The sequence below is a fragment of the Panicum virgatum genome, chromosome 6K (genome assembly GCF_016808335.1).
Source record: "Panicum virgatum strain AP13 chromosome 6K, P.virgatum_v5, whole genome shotgun sequence".
NCBI classification, from domain to species: Eukaryota; Viridiplantae; Streptophyta; class Magnoliopsida; order Poales; family Poaceae; genus Panicum; species Panicum virgatum.
The window spans coordinates 37,638,856-37,659,932 of NC_053141.1; the positions used below are offsets into that span (position 1 = coordinate 37,638,856).

At 56.8% G+C, this 21,077-nt stretch overlaps 1 long non-coding RNA gene across 1 annotated transcript; it reads right to left on the bottom strand.

Annotated features, from left to right (window-relative positions):
- Positions 1–308: 308 nt before the first annotated feature.
- Positions 309–1,517, bottom strand: LOC120712495. Its single transcript, XR_005690910.1, has 2 exons — positions 1,200–1,517; positions 309–1,102 (listed from the first exon to the last, which is right to left on the bottom strand). It is a non-coding gene; the product is annotated as an uncharacterized LOC120712495 (long non-coding RNA).
- Positions 1,518–21,077: the final 19,560 nt, after the last annotated feature.

Below are 21,077 nucleotides of genomic sequence, written 5' to 3' on the forward strand. Positions count from 1 at the left end.
GGGGATGGAAAAGATGAAAAGAGACCGTGTAGGACACCGAGAGGTGACGTGGCGAAAAAAGAAGGCCGCAGGCAGGCAGGCAGCCGGGGTGCAGCCTGCAGTGCAGAGCGATCGGCACCGGCTCTGGTTCTGCTGCTGTCTGCCGCAGACTCGTGCTCGCTTCGCCATGGGTGCCTTGCTTCCTCTCGCCCCCGCGGCCCAGTCGGCCGCCGGCCGGTCGCCCACCTCTTTTTCGGGCAAGCCTGGGGCGCCGCCACCGGCGCGGCGCGGGGCGCTGCCGGGCACCGGACGGAAAAGATGGGAACATATTCCGATATGTCAAACTGATAAATAGAAAAAAATAATGGTACAAGTTCTTGAATAAATCAGTTCTAAAATATCCATGAAAATAAAATAAAAAACTTACAAAATACATAAATAAGATTACAAAGTACTCTAACTTTCTGTTGCTTCCTGGGTTCTAAGGGTAGCTTTAATTTTGCGTTCCTTCATGGCTTGGAAGCGATTAATGATATCACATTCCTTCACCTGCAAAAAGAACTCGCGCTCAATAAGGAAAATTGTGGTTGCGTGGTTGACATGGACCCAATGCAATGTATCCCCTTATCACAGAATTCCGTTCATTCCGTTCATTGACATCATATCTTTTGATTGGAATCCTCCTTCCAGGATCGTGAGGAAGTAAATCAATATCGTAAATAGCTTCCTCACTTGATTCATACTCTGCCTCTGAGTCATCACCATCTCTGATAGGAGACCAAGTGGAACTGGCTGGTTGCTGTTGCTCCTCTTCTGTCACTGCTACTATTGATGTGCTTGCTATGTCAGGTTCATTGCTAGCTACTTCTGGTTCAGGTTCTGTCCCATTTCTTGCTATATCAGTGGCTGCTATCTCAGGCTCAACCTCAACACTATGAATCTGAACTTCACTCCCAACTTTAACTGGCCGAACAAAAGAAACATCTGGAACAGGAACTGCTTCACTCTCAATGGTAACCGGCTGCGGCATTGATGTGGAGCCTATCTTTCTTGACTTTGAATGTCTATCCCATAATGTTTTCAAATCAATTGATTTCTTCTTCATTTTACAACTTCCTCAGATCTACATAAAGGGATACACTGATTCTATCATTGTTTGAAGGAAAAAATATGTAGAAAAAGGGCATACGCATATTGATGTAGACAATAGATGGGCTCACCTTCCTCCTCGCCGGTCGGCCGCTCGGTCATCGCCCTCGCGGCCTCGTCGCCTCGCCCTCAGGCGGTCAGGCCCTCATGGTCATGCCCAGCAGCCGGCGGCCGGCCTCCCAGCCTCCCCGCGGGCGCGCGCAGCTTGCCGGTAGGGCGGATCTGCTAGCTCTTGTTCTTGATTTGGGGGGATTTCAGTCCTACGGTTTAGGGATTTGGGGGATTGGGGAAGCAAGCAAGCAGCAGTGCGGCAGGGAGAGCGGGCGAGCAGCAGGACAGGGAGAAATGTGCTCCCGGGCGTGCGTTCCGCGAGAGAGGGGGGTGGGGGCGAGAGGGCTGCTAGGGTGCTGGGCTGGTGGGCTGTGCGGCCGTTTATGGGCCAGATGGGCTGGCTGGTGGATCACTGGACTACGTTTAACACGAGAACAAACAAACAGGTCCAGATTTATATGTATATGTGTATAAACATGAAGTATACTTGATTTTTTTTAAAAAGTTGGGTATTCTTGGGAATAACCAGGCATCACTGTAGCTCCGCATCTGGATGGAATCAATCTTTCATGGGGTGTGCGAAATCGAGTGCGAGCGGCTCCTCAATCCGAGGCGGCGGCGGCACCAACTTGCCAATTGTCATCCCAAGCCAAAGCAGTCCCAATTCAGACTCTATCATGGAGTCTAAGTATATTTATAGTCTTCTATTTATAGTTTTTTTGCTGATGTGGCACCCTAATTGTTGAAGAGAGAAGAAAAAAAAAGACTTAGTTTCTAGATAAGACATCAAGTCTACACGCCCTTCAATGCTTAAGAAACCAGAGAGACTTGTGTTGTGGAAGGGGCGTGGAGTCGATGAATCTTGTGATGGAAGAAAAACAATAAATAATTTTATGTATAGAAATTATTATTACACACTTTGTATTAGAAAGTATAATTTCTTATTATAATAGGGTTTTTGAGATTTAAGACTGTATGAGTGGAGTCTGTATCGAGACTGCCCTCCGGCCTCGCGTGGATTGGACTGCGGCGCGGGGGCAGGGCGTGTCGGGCGCCGCGGCGGCGCTTCTTCCGGTGCTGCCATAGCGCCATGGTTGCTTGGCCGGAGAGTCCGAATTGCGCGAGGGTAGAGCAGGGCTACTAGTCACATCCGAATTGCGCGAGGGTAGAGCAGGGCTACTAGTCACATAGTCACATGGTTATTATTTTCCAAAATCGTATATTCAGATCAAAATCTGACTGCATATCGGATACACGGTCGGGGTCTCTTCCGCATCACCAAACTCACTGAACGCGCGCCATATGGAAGATTACTTCATACCCACCCTGCTTGGCCTGATGGGTTGGTCAACTTATGTAAGTGGCCAAGTGCATTGTTCAGTTTTTCTTGGCACACTTGAAGATTATCGCTATGTTCTGAAACTAGTATACTGTGTCTGCATTTGTCAACCGGCGACTGATCATCATTTCGTTTTGCAGGGTCACAGATGAGAAGGCCACCGCCACCCGTTGTGTGCTTATGTGTTCGCCGAAAAAATAAATTTCACATTATATTTCATTAATTAATTTCCTCATTCGTCAATTGTTTCCTTTGGCCATTCTTACATTTTTTTTCAGAATAAACACGCATCTGCGAACATGTTGGTGTATTCTTTTTATTTGTTACTACTTTTATTTTTTTGAGAATTTCTCTTTGATGTAACTGGACCAGTTGCATCTGCGTACATGTTGGTGTATTCTTTTTATTTGTTACTACTTTTATTTTTTGAGAATTTCTCTTTGATGTAACAGGACCAGTTGCGATGCAAGCACGATTGAGTTCAGCTATGATTTTATTATTATATGTTATGTATGTGGGTCGTTATCTCTTGTTGTTCTACATGCCGGTCCGCATTTTTTATATGTACTATATATTCTAGCCTCTGCATGCACTGGTTTCTTGTATTGTACTTGAACGTAATGCGTGCGTTGCGCGCCCTATCATCAGTTTGTTGATTTCAAAGATAACAGATTTATATACATGAGTAGATATAGCCTACGATAGCAAATGGCAACATAGAAATATGAAAACTGAACATATCATCAGCAACAGAGATTACATACATATTGCAAGTAGACAATAAAATCTCGCTATTTAGAAATTAGGAACCCAGTACAAATATGCTCTGAACAACAAGCAAAGTCATAGCAATTCTGATGCAAATATATATCTTAACAGCAGCAACAGTGCTACTGATTGAATGCCATGTGCGGTCCATTGGTTCTGTCAAGTCATGCATTACAATTGAGTATCAACATTAGTAGCAACCAATATTTTAGTAGGTAGCTTGGAATACTAATCCAAATAAAAGCGAGTGCTGATATATTAAAGAGAAAGTTGAAAATAACATAGTTTGCAGCCATAAAAGTATCCAAAAGAGAGTTAATAGAAGCCGAGCATCAGATTATAAAATAGCTAGATATATTGCATGAAGTAGCAATTCATCAGATGTAGGTCTAGGCATAGCTGCGATCGTGAAAACATAAAATGAGCTGATCCGCGTCTTCCTTCTAAGCATCGGCGCTAGAACTGCAAATGTAGTTACCGAGAGTAGTTGTTAGTTATAAAATAGTTGACGATAACTTGAACCAACCAACAATTCAAGGTGCTTACAGTGAATATAGTATTTTTTTAGGGAGGTAGGCATGCTTGGATGAGAATATGGTGTTGATAAAAAAAATGAAGTGACCAGAAGCATGTGTACATGACCAGTGGCTAGCTCATACCAAATTCTAGGAACACATGTTCCAAATAGGTTAATGTGAACCAACTTTCCTTTTTATGCTAACCAAGCTATCTTTCATAAACTAAGAGTGTCGTGGTGTGCAAACCCACAGCCGGGTGGCGTAGTACACCCGCCTAAACCCAGAGGGTGAGTACTCGGGGAGTAGCTAGGATTAGTCCGATCTAGATGCAAGAACACGATGAACACCGAAGGTTTAGAGTGGTTCGGACCGCCGGAGCGTAATACCCTACATCCACTGTGTGTTGTATTGCTTGTGCTCTCAAGAGGTTGAGAATGAGATTGTTCGGAGTGAATCCGAGCTTGTGTTGTGTCTGCCTTGGCTTTGGCCTGGCCTTCTCTGCCTTGGCTTTACGTACTCCTCCCTTTTATATCTCAAGGGAGGACTGTACATAGCCATTGGGTTCTCGACAGATGGGCCTAGCGATATAGTATAAAATAACATACTGTACAGATATTATGGCGTTGTAGGCGACGGAGATCTTATTCCTGGATTTCCTTACTTTGCCCGTGGGAATCTTCCGACCGGCATAGCCATGCCCTGTCTTGTCGAAACGGCGCCAGGGCGTAGCTTGCGGCGTAGCTTGCCGTAGCCTGCCGCATAGCTGAACGGGCCGTGTAGCTTGCGGCGTAGGCGGTATGATGACAGGGTGCCATGCCGTCGTATCCATTTAATGCGGCAGACGGGCTCTCCGCGGATGCGGCGCATGCGGCTGCACTATGTACCTCGGTAATATGCGGTCTACAGTGCGGCCTGTCAAAAGCTGCCCCGCGTGCCGCGACGGCAGAGCACGCCTCAACCACCCGCATTGAATGCGGTGGGTAGGCGAGTCTTCCAGTGGAAGACTCGCGCCCGCGCCTACACCAGCGGGACACGTGGCGCCCCGGACCCCGCCCCGGCGGTATATTGGTTCTACGCGCATGGGAGGTCCCGGGCCCCTATGGGGGTCCGAACCCTCGGCTGTTGGCGTGGAGCTTCCCCTCCTCAGGGACACGTGGCATCACTGGACCCATTCCCAGAGCGGGGAACGGGTCCGGGGCCGTTGGCTTGGTGAGGTAAGAGACGGACCCCTGGGGCCCGGCTTCTCCGCCACTTAGGGCGTAGTTATGGATGACTACACGAGTCCTGCCTTGCTGCAGTAGGTGTGGGTATCCCTGCTACAGGGTACCGACAGTGGCCCCCGGTCCCACTTCGGGAAAGGCTACGAACCCGCAGGTGGGGCCACTACTGTAGTCTAGCTCTGCATAACTTGAAGCCTCCAGCGTTAGACTGTGCGCGCTGCAGGAGTCTTGTCCGGCTTTGACCATCCACTGGGTTCCCTACTGGCCCATCACGTCGCAATGGCTCACTGACTCAAGGCCCCCACACACAGTGGTGCGCCTAGTCACGCGTACGACGCTCGGCACTACTGCCGCCGGGGTAAAAGGAATTCTTTTCCGCCAGCGCGGTTCCCGAAAGGTCTGACCCTGTCAGTGCTTGTACAGGCGTGTCGGTTCGGCTTCTGCCTCGCTCCGCGCGCGCGCGACGGTTCGAACCCCGCCTTTTCACACCTTCCTTTGTTACCCACCTCTCCTGATAAGTGGGCCTAGGCCCCCTTGCCATGGATTGGGTGGCTAACACCAGGCATGAGCGTCGCTTGGCTTCCAGCGACGGTTTCGGGGCGCGCCGGATGGATCAGGCTTCATAAGTGGCCGAACCGCATGCCGTGGTTACTTTTCCGCATTCTCCTTCTTCCTTCCAAACCTTTGCGCCCCTTTGCCTTCGAGCCTCCTCGCCCCTTGCTCTTCTATGCAGATTGTTCCTCGCCTCCACAGCAAAATGGCGTCCCTCGTCCGTCCCCGCCGTTTCCAGACCGAGGCGGAACTAGACATGGTGCGCCACCTGCTGGGGTGGAGTCCACGGGGGACCGCCTAGGGAATTCGAGTAGTCTCGGTTCCCCTCCACGATCTGCGCACCGGGGAATTTGTGATGTTTGTTTCGCACATTTCCACCGGCGTGGGGCTGCCGATTTCTTCGTTCCTCCTGCTGTTGCTGGAGGATTTCGGCCTCCAGCTGCAGCATCTCACGCCCCACTCCATCCTCCTGACATCGATCTTCGTCCACCTATGCGAGATGTTCGTGGGGGTACGGCCCTGCGTTGTCCACTTCCGCTACTTCTTCGTCCCGGTGAAGTCCGGGAAGAGCAAGGATGAAGTCGGGGCGTACTACTTCCAGACAAGGAACGATCTGTAGACGCCCTACATCCCCGGCCTCACTGGCGGAAAGTGGGAGGATTGGCGCAGGGAGTGGGTGATCGCCACCACCGACGCCAATGAGCGTCTCGTCATCCCGACCGAGGGGCCCGCCTCCGACCACCAGTCCTGGAGGGCCAAGCCATCCCTGCCGGCGGCGTTTGAACCCATGCTGAGCAAGATCAGGGCGCTGGCGGAGAGCGGCCTCACCTCGCTGCACGTGCTCGGGGACTTCCTGAAGCGACGGATCGCCCCTCTGAAGCAGCGGCCGCGTCCTGCCTGGAGCTTCACCGGGCCCCAAGACTGCAGCAGGACCCACCGCGGGGAGGACAGTGATCTGACCCAGGAAGGCCTGGAGGTTGTGGTGCGGGCGGTGACGGGGGAGATCTTCGTCCCGGAGCACCTGATCCTCCCTCAGGGCGTCGTTCCCCTCTGCGAGGACTCGAGCCTGAGGGCTGCGGTGCTGGTCACTCTGCCGACCCTTGACGACGGCGGTCTGGCACCGCGCCAAACGAGAGGCGAGCCCAACCGCGGCATCCAGATCCCCGGCGCGACTGGGGATCTGGCCCAGTCTGGCGCCACGAGGCCCGACCCTTCTGCCAAGGGCAAGCAGGCCGTGGCTGGTAGCTCTGGCCCGAGTGGTCCCAGCCCGAGCCGAAGCGGCTCTGGCGCATTGCCGGAGGAGGTAAGCCGGCATAGGATGCACCGTAGCGACAGGTCCGCTGAGGATCCCGCCGCAAAGCGTCAGAGGGCCGCTGAGGACATGGGCCAGGGTAGCTCCCGGGCCCCCGGCTCACACGGGACCCCTGGTGTAGCTGCGCCGCCACCACCACCGCCGGAACATGCCTCTCCCCGACGGCAGCAGCAGCAGCAACAACCTCCACCACCAACGCCACCACAAGGGCAGCAGTAGCAGCCATGAGGTGCGCCTCCGCCACCACCGCCGGACCATCAAGAGCGATCGCCGCATCGGACGGTGCCCTCGTCTCAGCAGCGGCCAGCGCCACCACCACCTCTGGCGCCACTGCAGCAGGAGTAGCAGCGGCTGCAGGATGATCTGGTGCCACTGCCTCCACCGCAGCAGCAGGATCCGGCGCCGCCGCCGCCACGGCAGCAGCGGTCTCCCAGCCTCCGTGGACTCTGGAAACCCGGCGCTTCGGGGTAAGTGTTCTTCCGTTCACTCCCCTTATTTCCGGTGCTTCGCTTTTTGCTGAAATGCTTCTTCTCTTCGTTTGCCAGGGCCTCTCGCCCAGGTAGCTCTTCCGCCACCCCGACCGGCTCCAGCTCGACGCCCCGAACCACCGAGGGGGTTCCAGCGGGGGTCCAGGCGACCGGTGCCTCGGCGGCAACGGCAGAAGCGACGGTGGATGTGGGAACCTCGGGTGCGGCGACCTCCGCTAACCCGAAGGCGACAAATGCGGCGGCGGCGGATGCGCCAGTGCCAGGCGCAGCAACGCCCGACGCGGTGGCCCCCGAGGCCCCGACTACGGTGGCAGACGTGCCGACACCGGGCTTGGCGACGGTGAGCACAGCGGCAGCGGACGCAACAACGACGAGCACCTCGGTACCCGAGGGCCCGACGTCTGTGCCAGATGTCCCCACCGCCAGCTCCCAACCTGCAGTAGAGGAAGAGCTGGAGGGGGTCTCTGGTAAGCGCCTCTTGCAGGGTCCCCCAGAGGAGGATGCGGTTCCCCTCCCCCGGGTGCTGGTCGGGGTCCGGCGGACGATAGAAGAGGCGACTTCTACCGTCGAGGCAGCATTCCGGCGGGAGCGGGGAGCTCTAGAGAGCGAGCGTCAGCGCCTTGGCGACTGGCACATCCACCTGGATGAGCGCACAAAGGTCGAGGCCTCCTGTGCTGCTGCCGCCCGGTCCGAGCTTGAGGCCGACCTTGAGTCCTACAGGAAAGGGCTCTGGAAGGTGTTCGACCGGGAGCTCGCGGCGGCGGGACGGAAGAAAGCCCTGGAGCTGCGGGAGGTGGCTATTGCCAAGGAGGAGGCCCGCCTTGCGGCCCAGTGATCCGAGCTCGAGTCTCGCAGCCAGGGACTCGAGGTCCGCAAGCAGGAGCTCGAGAAACTCTCCGAGTCCCTGCATCGATGGTGCCAGGAGTTGCAGGAGACTGCCAGCCAGCAGGCTGTTGCCGAGATGGACCTCGAGGAGGAGAGGAAGTCCCTTGCACGGTGGGAATCTCTCACCACCAGCATGGAGCAGGCCCTTACGCGCCAACGCGAGTCTCTTAAGACCCTGAAGGAGTCAACGGCGCGGAAGGAGGCCTCACTCCAGGAGAAGACCCGCAGGCTGGAGGCGGCTCAGGCGGCACTTGATGCCCAGGTGCAGGAGGCGGTCCAGGAGACAGCACGGAAGCTGCAGGAGGACCAGCGCATGGGGGCCCAGCGAATCATTGACTGGGCGGGCGAAGCAATCTCAGCTCTGGTGCCACTTGGAATGAGTCCAATCCAAGTGGCGGAGCCGCCAGCTTCAATTGCTGACGCCCTCCCGGTGCTGGACTCTGCTTCAGAGAGACTCTGGCGCCTGGAGCAGATCCTCGTTGGCCACCTTGAAGCCGAGGGCCGTGAGCTGTGCCGGATGGTGGCGGAGTACATTTTGACCTGCCTCCGGAGCCACGACCTTGCCATCTCGATAGCCCCCGTCGTCGATGGTCCAGTGGCGGAGACGGAAGCCTCCGCTCGGGAAAGCGTGCGGGAGGTCGTCGACTTTGTAGCTGCTTATTTCAAGCGGGAGCCTGCAGATTCCGGAGCTGGACCATCACAGCAGTAGAACTTTTGTTTTTTGTGTTATGTAAAAATATTGTACTTGTTGAAATTTTAATAGAAGAAATTTCAACTTAGCTGTTTGTCAGCTGCTCTGGTTTACGGTATGCAGCACCCCGGCACCCTGGCCCCCTGGTAGATAGGTTCAGTTGTTAGAACCTATCTGCCATCCGAGCCGAGAAGACGCTCCGGACCCCCCTATGAGGTTGAACAAGTGTTCTTGGGCATAGGTGTAGCACAGATTGTAAGTCAAACGAGCGACTTATTCCCTGAATAACAGAAAAAACTATAGAGAGGAAAATCAAACTCGCTGGGATGGTAGTAATGATACTGCAACTTACCTGTTTGACGCATGCAGATTCGATCCTTGGTATCTGGCTCAAAGCGAACGCTCCGGGCCCCCTGGGAGCACGATGCTTGTCCAGATATGCAGGTCCAGGTAGCACGATGCTTGTTACAGAGTGGTGGAGTGTGTAGGCTTAGGGTACGGAACCAGGCTAAGCCGCTACACAGGGCTCCGGACCACTCCAGGAAACAAGCACGACTTTACCGGACCTGGTTCCCGACGTTCCGGACCCCTCCCTAGCAGTGGGTGAGGCCATTCTGTCGTACTCGATCCTTTGAGATATGAAGCTGGACCTGTCGTGTAGGACTTAGGAAGCCAACCCTTGAGCTAGAACGAGGTCCGGGCCCCTAATTACCCAGCTCCGGGTACTAGAGCACTCGTTACAGGGTGGTGGAGCGTGTAGGCTTTGAGTACGGAACCGGCTAAGCGGCTACACAGGACTCCGGACCACCCCAGGAAACAAGCACCCCGTCTCCAGAGCAGGTCCTTAGGGGTCCGGACCCCTCTCCCAGCAGCAAGGGGGTCCAAACCTGTACAGCAGTCCGGCAACTCAATACAGATCTTAGTTGTAGCGACAAGAGTGGAAGTCCACGCGGGGGTTAGAAAGGGAAAAGTTTGAGAATCAAAATGCGAAATAAAATTTTGACACAAAGACAGAACTGGGAGCAAATCTTTCCTTTGCAACTTGATATACATGGCTTGCGCGATGGATGCCAGAGGCCGGGTTTATGAGGGCGGACCTCTACCGCTCTGGGCCGCGCGTTAACGTTAGCCGATGGTGCGATGGATGCCAGAGGCCGGGTTTACGAGGACGGACCCCCACCGCTCTGGACCGCACACTGATTCTATCTTATTACAAAGGAAAAATTCATTTCTTGCTCTGTCTGAGCGTAAAACTTACGCAGATGCTCTATGTTCCAAGGGTTGGGCAGCAGCACCCCTTCTTCTGTGGCAAGGCGAATGCATCCGGACCGGCATACTTCTGTAACATTAAAGGGACTCTCCCAGCTGGGGGAGAGTTTGTGGAGCCCTGCTCGGTTCAGGATCCGCCTTAGGTCGAGGTCCCCAGCCCGGAGCTCCCTACTGTGCACGAACCGTTGATGATAATGCCTGAGCGCTTGGTTGTAGCGTGCATTTCGGATTGCTACTCGCCACCTTCATTCGTCAACGAAGTCCACATCGTCACGCCGCAGTTGTTCCATCATGGATTCGTCAAAAGCCTGGACCCGTGGTGAGCCCAGGTGAATTTCCGGGGGAAGGCATGCTTCAGCCCCGTAGACCAGGAAGAATGGGGTCTCCCCGGTGGCTCGGCTAGGTGTGGTTCGGTTGCCCCATAGCACGCACGGAAGCTCATCAACCCATTTTACACCATGCTTCTTCAAGCAGTTGTAGGTGCAGGTCTTGAGTCCCCTAAGGACCTCTGCATTCGCCCTCTAGACCTGTCCATTGCTGCAGGGATGTTCCACAGACACAAAGCATAGCTGGATGCCGATGTCCTCGCAGTACTCTTGGAAGAGTCTGTTTTTGAATTGGGCCCCGTTGTCCGCGATGATGCGGTTTGGGACGCCAAATCTGCACACAATGGACTTGAGGAATGCGAGTGCTAATTTTTTGGTGATGTTCACCACAGGGGTAACCTCCGGCCATTTTGTGAATTTGTCAATGGCGACGTAGAGGAACCGGTACCCGCCGACGGTCCGGGGGAACGGCTCCAGGATATCCACGCCCCATACGGCGAACGGCCACGAGGGTGGGATCATTTGCAGAGCCTGAGCCGGTGTGTGTATTTGATTTGCATGGAACTGGCATGCTTTGCAGGACCTTACCAGCTCAGCTGCATCCTGGAGTGCTGTCGGCCAGTAGAAGCCATGCCGAAAGGCCTTACCAACAAGCGTGCGAGATGAGGAATGACTTCCACACTCGCCTCCATGGATCTCCGCGAGTAACTCGTGGCCCTCTTCCTGGGAAATGCACCGCATGAGGATATCATTGGCGCCACGGCGGTAGAGATCCCCTTCTACCACCGCGTAGCGTTAGCCAATCGTACTATGCGCTCAGCAGACACATCGTCATCAGGAAGGATATTATCTTTCAGGTAGTCCCGGATCTTGGAGATCCATGCATCGGGACCTCCCTGAGCAGGTGGGAGTGGCTCTATGAGGTCTCCAGGGTCCTCAACAGCGCACATAACCCTGGGCCTGCACCACGGATGGAATGCCGCCGGGACCGCTAGCTCCGAGGTGCTAGCTTGATCCCCTTCACCCAGTTCGGCAGGCTGGGCGGTAGGTCTCAGCAACTGTCTTTCAAAGAGGCCCTCGGTCACGGGTGCCCAGGTAGATGCTCTCGCGGAGAGATCATCTACTGCGGAGTTGAATTCGCGGGGAACATGTTACAGTTCCAAGGCGTCGAAGTCCTTCTCGAGCTTCCTCACGTGAATGAGGTATGCCGCGAGCTGGGGATTGTTGCAGCTGCAATCCCCCCGGACCTGCTTGATGATTAGCTGAGAATCTCCCTTCACCAGGAGCTGCCGGACCCCCAAACACAGGGCTTCTGTCATGCCAAAGATTAAAGCTTCGTACTCTACCATGTTGTTGGTGGCTTGAACTCAAGGTGCACCATGTACTTCAGATGATCTCCGTTTGGGTCGATGAGGACCACACCAGCTCCAGCCCACTGCTTGCGGACGGACCCGTCAAAGAAGAGTGTCCAATGGGGCTCGGTGAAGACTGGTGTCCTGACTTCTGGCTCCGGGGGTCCGCCGTTGAGGTCCGGACTACCAGAATTGCTTGGGGAAGGAGTCCATTCTGCTATGAAATCAGCCAGGATTTGGCTTTTGATTGCATGGCGGGGCTGGAAGTCCAGCTGGAACTCAGCCAACTCTGCTGCTCACTTGGCGATGTTGCCCGTGGCATTGGAGTTGTGCAGGATCGCTCTCAGCGGATAAGAGGTCACTACGACAACTCTGTGTGCCTGAAAATAGTGGCGCAGTTTCCTGAACGCAATAAGTATGGCATAGATAAGCTTATACGTCTCAAGATACCTGGCCTTTGCCTCGTGGAGGACTTCGCTGACATAGTAGACTGGCTTCTGGATGGTCTGGACCCTGGCCACCGGGTCCGGCTCGGCCTTGTCCAACACGTCAGGTCCTTGGGCCCCCAGCGGTTCTGGGTTCCCACTGGGTCGAGGCTCCTCTGGACCCCCTTGTCCGGGGTCCGGACCTTCAGACAGAGGAGTGGCTGCCGGACCCCCATGTCCATAGTCCGGCTCACCATCCGTGGTCGGGGGGACCTTGGTGTCCCCCTGGCGAGCTTGCTCCGTCCTCTCGGCCACCAGCACCATGCTGACCGCCTCTGCAGACGCTGCAAGATACAAAAACAACGACTCACCTGGCTCTGGAGCCACCAATACTGGCAGTGAGGTGAGGTGCTGATTCAGTTCCTGGAAGGCTTGTTCAGCCTCTTCAGTCCAAGAGAATGGACCGGACCTCCTCAATAGCTTCAAGAAGGGGAGGGCCCTCTCAGCCAGCCTCGAAATGAAGCGGCTAAGAGCGGCCGGAGATCCAGTAAGCTTCTGGACATCCTTAATGCGGCCAGGAGGCCCCATCGCCTCGATCACCTTGATCTTGGCTGGGTTTTCCTCGATGCCTCGATGTGAGATCAGGAAACCCAACAGCTTCCCTGCCGAGACGCCGAAAACACACTTCTCGGGATTCAGCTTCGTGCGTGTGGCGCGCAGTCGGTCGAAGACGAGGGACAGGTCCTCAACTAGTGTTGACCCTACCTTAGTCTTGACTATGATGTCATCGACATACACCTCAACTATATCTCTAATTAAATTACAGAAAGTTTTGTTCATAGCTCGCACAAACATGGGTAAGGCATTCCGCAGACCATATGGCATGACAATATAGCAATAAAGACCATCCACTGTTACAAAAGCAGTATGTTTCCTATCCTCTCTAGACATCTGTATCTGGTGGAAACCAGAGTAAGCATCTAGGAAAGACAAAAGGTCACACCCGGAGGTGGAGTCCACAATTTGATCGATACGTGGAAGAGGATAGGGGTCTCTAGGACATGCCTTGTTGAGGCTGGTGTAGTCGATGCACATCCGAAGCTTCCCGTTGGCCTTTGGGACGATGACCGGGTTGGCCAACCACTCGGGGTGGTGGACCTCTTCGATGAAGCCAGCGTGGAGCAGCTTGCGGACTTCTTCACGGATGAAGTTCTGCCGCTCCACGGTCTGCTTCCGAGGTTTCTGGCGTACCGGTGTGGCGGCGGGGTAGATCCTCAGATGGTGCTCGATCACTTCCCTGGGTATCATGGGCATCTGTGACGGTTCCCAGGTGAACACGTCCACATTTGCCCGGAGGAAAGTGATGAGCGCGTCTTCCTATTTCTCCTCCAGGTTCCCCGCGATGTCGGTGGTCCGAGAGGAATCCGCTCCGACCTGCACGGTCTTCACGGGAACATTGTCCGGGTCGGACGGTTGAACCTCAGGTGCCCTGGCAGGCACCTTGGCTCGCGAGGTGGATGGGTCCTCCTCGGAACATGCAGCCTCTGCCGCCAGAGCATGCAGTTTCTCAACTGCAGCGACGGTAGCGGTGCGGTCACCCCGCACGGTGAGGACACCGGCAGGGGAAGGCATCTTCAGGACCAAATACCCGTAATGGGCAATGGCCATGAAGCGGTAGAGAGCCGGCCTGCCAATGATGGCATTGAACGGGAGGTTCACCTCCGCAACATCGAACTGGACACTCTCTGTGCGGAAGTTCTCCTCGGTCCCGAACGTGACCGGCAGAGTGATGCTCCCCAGAGGGAACACCGGATGTGGGCCCACTCCGGAGAATGGGCAAGAGGAAGTCAGCTTGGACTCCGGGATCTGCAGCTGCTTGAACGCTGCATAGCTAATGACGTTGAGGCCAGCCCCACCGTCAATCAGCATGTCATAGAGCCTGATGTTGGCTATGACAGGGGCGGTGACTAGAGGTAGTACACCAGCCCCGGCCATATTCTCCGGGCAGTCAGATGGCCCGAAGGAGATGGTGGTGTTCCTCCACCTATGGTGCGGCTCCACCTTCGGGACCCCCCGGCTTCGCCGAAAGGACCTCTCGGTGAAGGGTCTTCATATCCCGCCGGGAGACAAGCTCCCAGCTTCCGCCATACATTATGTACAGCTTCTTGCGGTGCTCCTCGTTGTCAGAGTCGGAGTTGTCGTGGCTGTAAACGCCCTTCAGCTCCCGAGTGGGGGATTGGTACCGTAGCTCCTTCCCCCCGGCAGCGGCCTCACTGTCGGAGGCTTTCTCCTTGCCAGACCGCTGGCGAGGAGGGGGTGAGCTATCCTTGGAGGCCTGCTCACACCGCCCACTGACCCGCTTCACGAGTTTCTGGATCTCACGGCAGTCAGCGGCGCTGTGGCGAGCAGTGAGATGAACTGGGCATGAACCTCCGTTGCCACCTTGCGGGCACGGACGCTTGCCATGCGTATTCGGGCCCCCAGCCGCTGCTGCAGCGACTGGACCCCCGGCTTATGGCTCCCCGTGACCCCGGTTCTTATTCTTATTTTTCTTGCCACCGCCCTGGACGGTAGCTCTGGAGCCACCAGTCTCGGCGACTCCGTCTTGGGGGGCTGAGTGCCATGCGCGGCCCTCAGCGGCCCTGGCACACTTGTCGGCCAGGGAGAAAAGCGTGGTGACGCTTTCCACCTCGTGCGTCGCCAGTTTCTTGAGCATCTTCTCATCACGTACTCCCTGACAGAAAGCAGTAATGATAGATGCCTCAGAGTTATGAGGAATAGTATCTCGTATCTTGGTGAACCGCGAGATGAATGCCCAGAGTATCTCTCCGGGTTTCTGCCTCACGGCGTGGAGGTGAGCCACCACACCATGCTGCTGGTACGCACTGGCGAAGTTCGCAGTGAACCTCGCACAGAGCTCCTCCCAGGACTGAATCGTCCCAGGAGTGAGGTTCATGAGCCAAGTCCGGGCTGGCCCAGTCAAGGCTACATGAAAGTAGCTCGCCATGACAGCGTCGTTGCCACCAGTTGCTGTGATGGCGGTAACGTACACCTGCAGGAATTCCGATGGATTAGTGGTACCGTCGTACTTCTCCGGCAGGTGTGGGCAGAACTTGGACGGTCAAGCCAGCGCGCAGAGGTGATCCGCCAGCGCAGCGCAACCCACCCCAGGCACCGGGGTGCCCGCCTGTATCCGGGCGTTTCCCAGAGGCTTGGGTGCCGCTGCATCCAAGTCGGCATTGAGGTTGCGGCCCTCAATGTTGAGGCGGCGTTCTCGCGCCCTTTCCACGGAAATGCGGGCGTCCTCACCCGCGCGCCTGCGGTTGAGCTCCACCCGCAGGTCTGCTATTCGCGCACCCCTCACCGTGGGGGAGCGCACGGACGCCGACGCACCACCCTGGCGCCGGTGGTAGCGTACCACCGCGTTGCTAGGCGGAGGTCATTGCCCAGTCCTTGCAGAACTGGGGGAGGCCTGAGCCAGATGGAGGAGACTGTCGGTGTCCTGACTCGGGGGTCCGGATACCAACTAGTAAATGCTGCGTGTTTCCTCGTCCCAGATGTTGATGCAAGAGGCAACACAGTAACACACGGGTTTATCCTGGTTCCGGCCGCGGGCCGTACATACAGCAAGGGGGTGTGCGAGGGCACTGTATTATCTTGCACCCAGAGTGCTTGTAGTAGGGGGTATAAGCGAGGCAAGAGAGGGAGGGAGGCTCCCAAGTCTCTGCTAGAAGAGAAGTTGAGCGTGGCAAGTAGCGTTGTTGGGGCTAGGAGCGAGTACGTGCACTGTGAGCTGTGTAATGCCTAGAGAGCCGACCGACCCCCTTAAGGGAAGCCCATCTCCTCCTTTTATAGACACAAGGAGGGACGGGTACATGTACAGGGGATCGCGGAAGTCGTCATTCCTCCCCGAGCTGTGGGGATACAACAGTCGATTACTGTGGGAAGTACACTGTGGGGTATGGTATCGGGCGTGGCGGTCGTCCTGAGCATCGTCCTTGTCCTCGCGGAGATTGCGCCGGTGTCCTGCCAACCCCAGCAGGCGGCGTGGTCGTCGCTGTGGGCTGTACGGTCCTCCAGATGTGGCGTGGTTGTCGTCCTGTGGGCCTTGCAAGTCAGGGTCTTGCGTGCTCCAGCGGTAACGGGGCACGTGGCGTTCCCGGACCCCCCTACTGAAAGTGTTGGCGTGCGCACTAAGGAGGTCCGAGGGTCACATGGAGGTCACGGACTCCTCGAGGGAGGAAGTCTGTGTCCCCGGCTGCTAGTGATGGGCATCCCTCTTCGAGGGGGCGCGTGGCGACATCGGACCCCTCCCCGAGCAGGAGGCGGGTCCGGGGCCATACGTGTGATGAGGTGGAGTCCGGACGGCCAGAATTGGCAGAATAATAACGGGAACAGTGCCGAGCCCGTCTCGTCCCGCGTCGCAGGTTCCACAGTGCCGCCACAGCGTCCGGGATGGCGGAGCAATGACCGAAGTTGGCGGATGGGACTCCGGTCACATCCACTGTGGGGAATGGCGTCCTGACGCCGTCTGTCCTATGCGCTGTGGAGGAGTGGTTGGCACTTAATGCCTCCGTACGACAGGCGGGTGAGCGGCAGGGTTGTTTGTCCCTTACACCGAGGGGTGGCCTCGAGCGAGGCGGATATGTCTTGCCCGCTCAAGGGTAGATGCGCTGCCCTCAAGCGAGGCGGAGATCGCTCCGCGGGTTCGAGGGGGGATGCGAATGGGCCGCATGCTGGGCTTCTTTGAGTCCTTTCCTTTCTTCCAGATTGGAAGGAGGCCGTGGGCCTTCTAGGGCCCAGTCGCCTAACATGTGTTTGCATTTTTCAGAGTGATCTTAGTACCCTGATTAGGGTGTCCCTAATCATGGTACCCGACAGTAGCCCCCGAGGCTTTGGTCGAATCAAGGGATTCGGTCAAAGGGTATTTCGGCGATTTTCCCCCTTGACGTGATCAGTCGGTGCTGTGCACCCGCCAGGCGCACCAGGGTGCCAGCCCAGTAGATGTGACAACTCGTCGGTCGGGGTAGTGCGCCTGCGGGGAGAGTACTTCGAGGCGCGTGCCTTTTTTGGTTCATTCCGGGGGTGAGACGCATCTGCGTGCTGAGAGGACTAGGACGATGATGGTGTCTGCTGCTCAGCAGCTGGTGCTTTCGTCGCGCTGTCCCGCGCTCGGGGCCTCGGTCCCGCCTTCCCTGGTCACCTGGGCCGATGCTGTGCCGCTTAGCGTCCAGGGACTCGGCTTTATTTTGTTCGGTCGCATCTCAGCACGATAACCGAGGGCATCTTTTGTTCGTGGAGTGCTGCGCCGTTTGGGGCCGCCCAAACCTTCGCCCTTCGACAGGCCTGAAGCTTGGCGCCCGACACAGCTATAAATAGGGGTCGTGGGACACCCTTTCTTCTCCAACTTCCCTGCTCTTTCTTCTAGCATCACCTAGGTCTTGTAATGTTTTCCTTTGCCTTTCGCGACAGGCCCCCAGATGGGGTGGCCTGGCTTTTTTAGGCTTTGGTGCTAGAAGAATGCTTGCGAGCGGCGGGGGAAAGCCAGAGAGGGCGTGCGCACCATCCCTCAGCTTAAGTGGGACTAGCAGAAGAGCATTGGGCCCGTGGGGTCCTGCTTCTGCGACGTCCCCTAGCCTAAAGGGGGATGGAGATGCCTGACCAAGGCGCTGATGCCATGTTCGGTGGCTGTTCTTCGCGTCGTCCCCCCCGGCAACAAGGTTGCTCTCGGGGAGACGGTGTGGAGGGTGCTGTCCGCTAGCTCGACCCCCCGCATAGTCTTCGGTGGAGGAGATGCTAGAAGAAAGCTTGCGAAGAGAGCATCCCGCTGGACCTGTGCGGTCTAGGGGCTGGTCCTCGCATCCCTAGCAGCCTGGCCGTCGCGCCAGCCAGGGGCTTGGCGCTTTTCTTCATCGCTCGCTCCTCCCCAAGATAGGGAAAATTGCCACACAGGTGGCAACATGTTTGTACCTTTCGACGGCTTCGCGCCAGTAACCCTTTGTAATCTTTATTTGCATCGAGCAATAAAGTCCCTTTCTCCTTCACGTGGAGGATGACCGAGGGTATAGGGGCATACAGAGGGTTTCTGGCCTCGAATATGTGTGAAGTTTCCTCCGTGGGGGCGCGTCAGCACACCCGCGGGTGTAGCCGCCGAGGCCTTGGAGGAGTGTTTGCATTCGTCCAAGGGCTATAAACGTCGCCCCGCTGGGTTGCTTCACTGGGGTGGTCATCCAGCGTCTTTTTCAGCCAGCATCGACACTCTTTCAGCCGCCCTCAGCATTCTTAGTGCTGGCACAGCGACCCGGCGTTCAGCTTAACCATCAGGCGGGCGCGCGTTAATAGTAGGGGATTTGGTTGGACACGCGGAGCTTCACAATCGACGGTTATCCACTTATTCGAGGGTGCGGCCAGAGCCGCGGTGTGCGAGGAGCCCCCGAGCCCAGGCCCTCGTGAAGGCGTTCAGGGGAACCCTCGACTTTGATTACGGCCCTCGTCGCCCATCCGCAGGGAGGAGGGGTGAAGCGCACCATGCTACCCAAGCTATGGCTGCTTCAGTGAGCTATTAGCGGGTAGTTCAAGCGAACGTCCGTGCCCCGTTCGATAAGGGTCGGCTCGTGGTCCATGGACACATCACATAAAGCGCTTGCGAAGGTTCGCTAGGCGGGGCTCGGACCCGTTCGATAGGGTCCGAGGGCTCGATGCTCTCCCTCGATGGGATCCCCCTACTGGGCACCCTCGACCGGCCTTGAACACTGCGTAGGATGTCTTGAACTCCGCGTTCGAGGGTAGCTTGTACGGCACATCCATGCAGTCCCTGACTCTGGCGATCTGGGGCGCCTGTCGAACCCTCGACGGGCCAGGCTTCGAACCCCTGATCAGTAAGGCATCGGAATAAGATTCCCTCGAGTGTGAAGTGCCCCTGAAGGGAATATTCCGTCATGGTTCGCAAGCGGCACGGGGTCGCTAGTTGTGTGCGCGGGTCTTCTGCTGGTCATGGGCGACGTGGTCCAATTCGTGCGGTGCGGTACGGGCGCGACTTTTCAGGCGACTGCCTCGGGTAAACGAAGCGGCATGGGCAGCGGCTGACGGATCGAACAGCGCAACAGTCACGCCGCACCCGTTGATTACCGTGCCGTAATTATTGCCGAGTGCGCGCGTGGGAGACTCTGCGGTTGTGGGGCCCATCCGTCAGCGATGGCAGGATCTACCGCATTGAGTGCAGTGGATTCGGGCTGTGGCGGCGCATCCGTGCGCCGTGATGAAATAAAAATGAGAGAAGGGGTTGTTATAGGCTCACCTGGCCATTTGCCTTCGCCTCCCCTGCCCTCTTCGCGCTCCCCTGCATTCTGAGCACGTACCCGAGAGCAAGAGGAAGTAGACGAAGGAAAGCGAGAGCGCACCTTAGCCATCGCAGAGCTTGCCTCCCCGCGTCCCCCCTTGGTCTGAAGCAATGGTGGACATCCAGGAGCCGTTGCTGCGGGGGAGATCGACCGCCACCGAGGCGGTTTTGGAGCGGCTAGTCGAGGACAGGCTGCTTCCGCTGAACCCCAACTCAGGGGCGCCGGCGTGGATCTCCCCGCGGCCGGAGGAGACAGAGCCGAATCCCCCCGCGGGTTATGTCGTGAGCCTCATGAGGCTCCACGAGCGGGGATTCGGCGTTCCCGTGGGGCGGTTCATGCGGGCATTGTGCGACCACTATGGAGCGGAGCTGCACAACTTCAGCCCCAACTCCATCTCGCAGCTGGCGGTCTTCGTCGCCGTCTGCGAGGGATACTTAGGGATCGAGGCACATTGGGATCTATGGATCCACCTCTTCTGCGGTGAGCTCTTCATCGAGCACGTGCGGAACCAAGCAAACAGGTATGCGCGCGCAGGCAGCCTGATGCTCCACTTGCACCCCACCCGGAAGAACTTGTACATCTCCAACAAGATGACAACAAACAACGCCGGGTGGAGCCAAGGGTGGTTCTACCTGCGCAACTTCAGCAGCAAGCTTCCAGCGTTCACCAACAGGGTGCTCCGGGAGAGGCCCGAGAAGTGGGACTGGGGGGTATCGCCTCCAGCGCAGCAAGCCAAGCTCAAGGTCCTCACCGACGTGCTGGAGCGCCTAGATCGAAGAGGGTTGACGGCGGCTGCCGTCATCGCGAATTTCCACCGGCAGAGGGTGATCCCTCTCATGGAGAGGGTCCTGCCGATCTTCAAGCTCACCCCCGGGGCCCAGGCGTCGGGCTCGAGGACGTCGGTCGAGCTGCTCCCCCGAGACATCGCTGCCCGGAGGGCGAGAAGCGCGGTGGCGGAGTTCCCCAATGACCCCGAAGATCTTTGGAGGATCAAGATGCGCCCCGAGCCGGGGTACATTTCTCTGGTGAGTCTCGATTCCGGATTCGTTGTTGCCTTGTGCTGTTCCTTTCCCCGCACGGAGCGGCACGGGCAAGCGCAGCATGAGTGCCCGATATGGGTAAGTGTCTCTGGTTTTGTTCTTTTGCGTTTTTTTAATTGATTCCCCGTTCCTGCAAACCCCAGTTTTCTTTCCCCAATTTCCAGCCCGAGACCGTCGCTAAGGATACAGTCCCGCTCGTGCTGGTTAAAGCCCTCAAGATCGGGGCACGCGCCACGCCACACACGGCGCCGCAGCCTCTGCCCGCCTTAGATATCGTGGCGGAGGCCGCGATGCTGCGGGCGGCGATGGTTCGAGGGACTCAAGTGGCGCAACGGGCTCTAACGCCGGGGAATGGAAGTGATGCCGGCCAGAG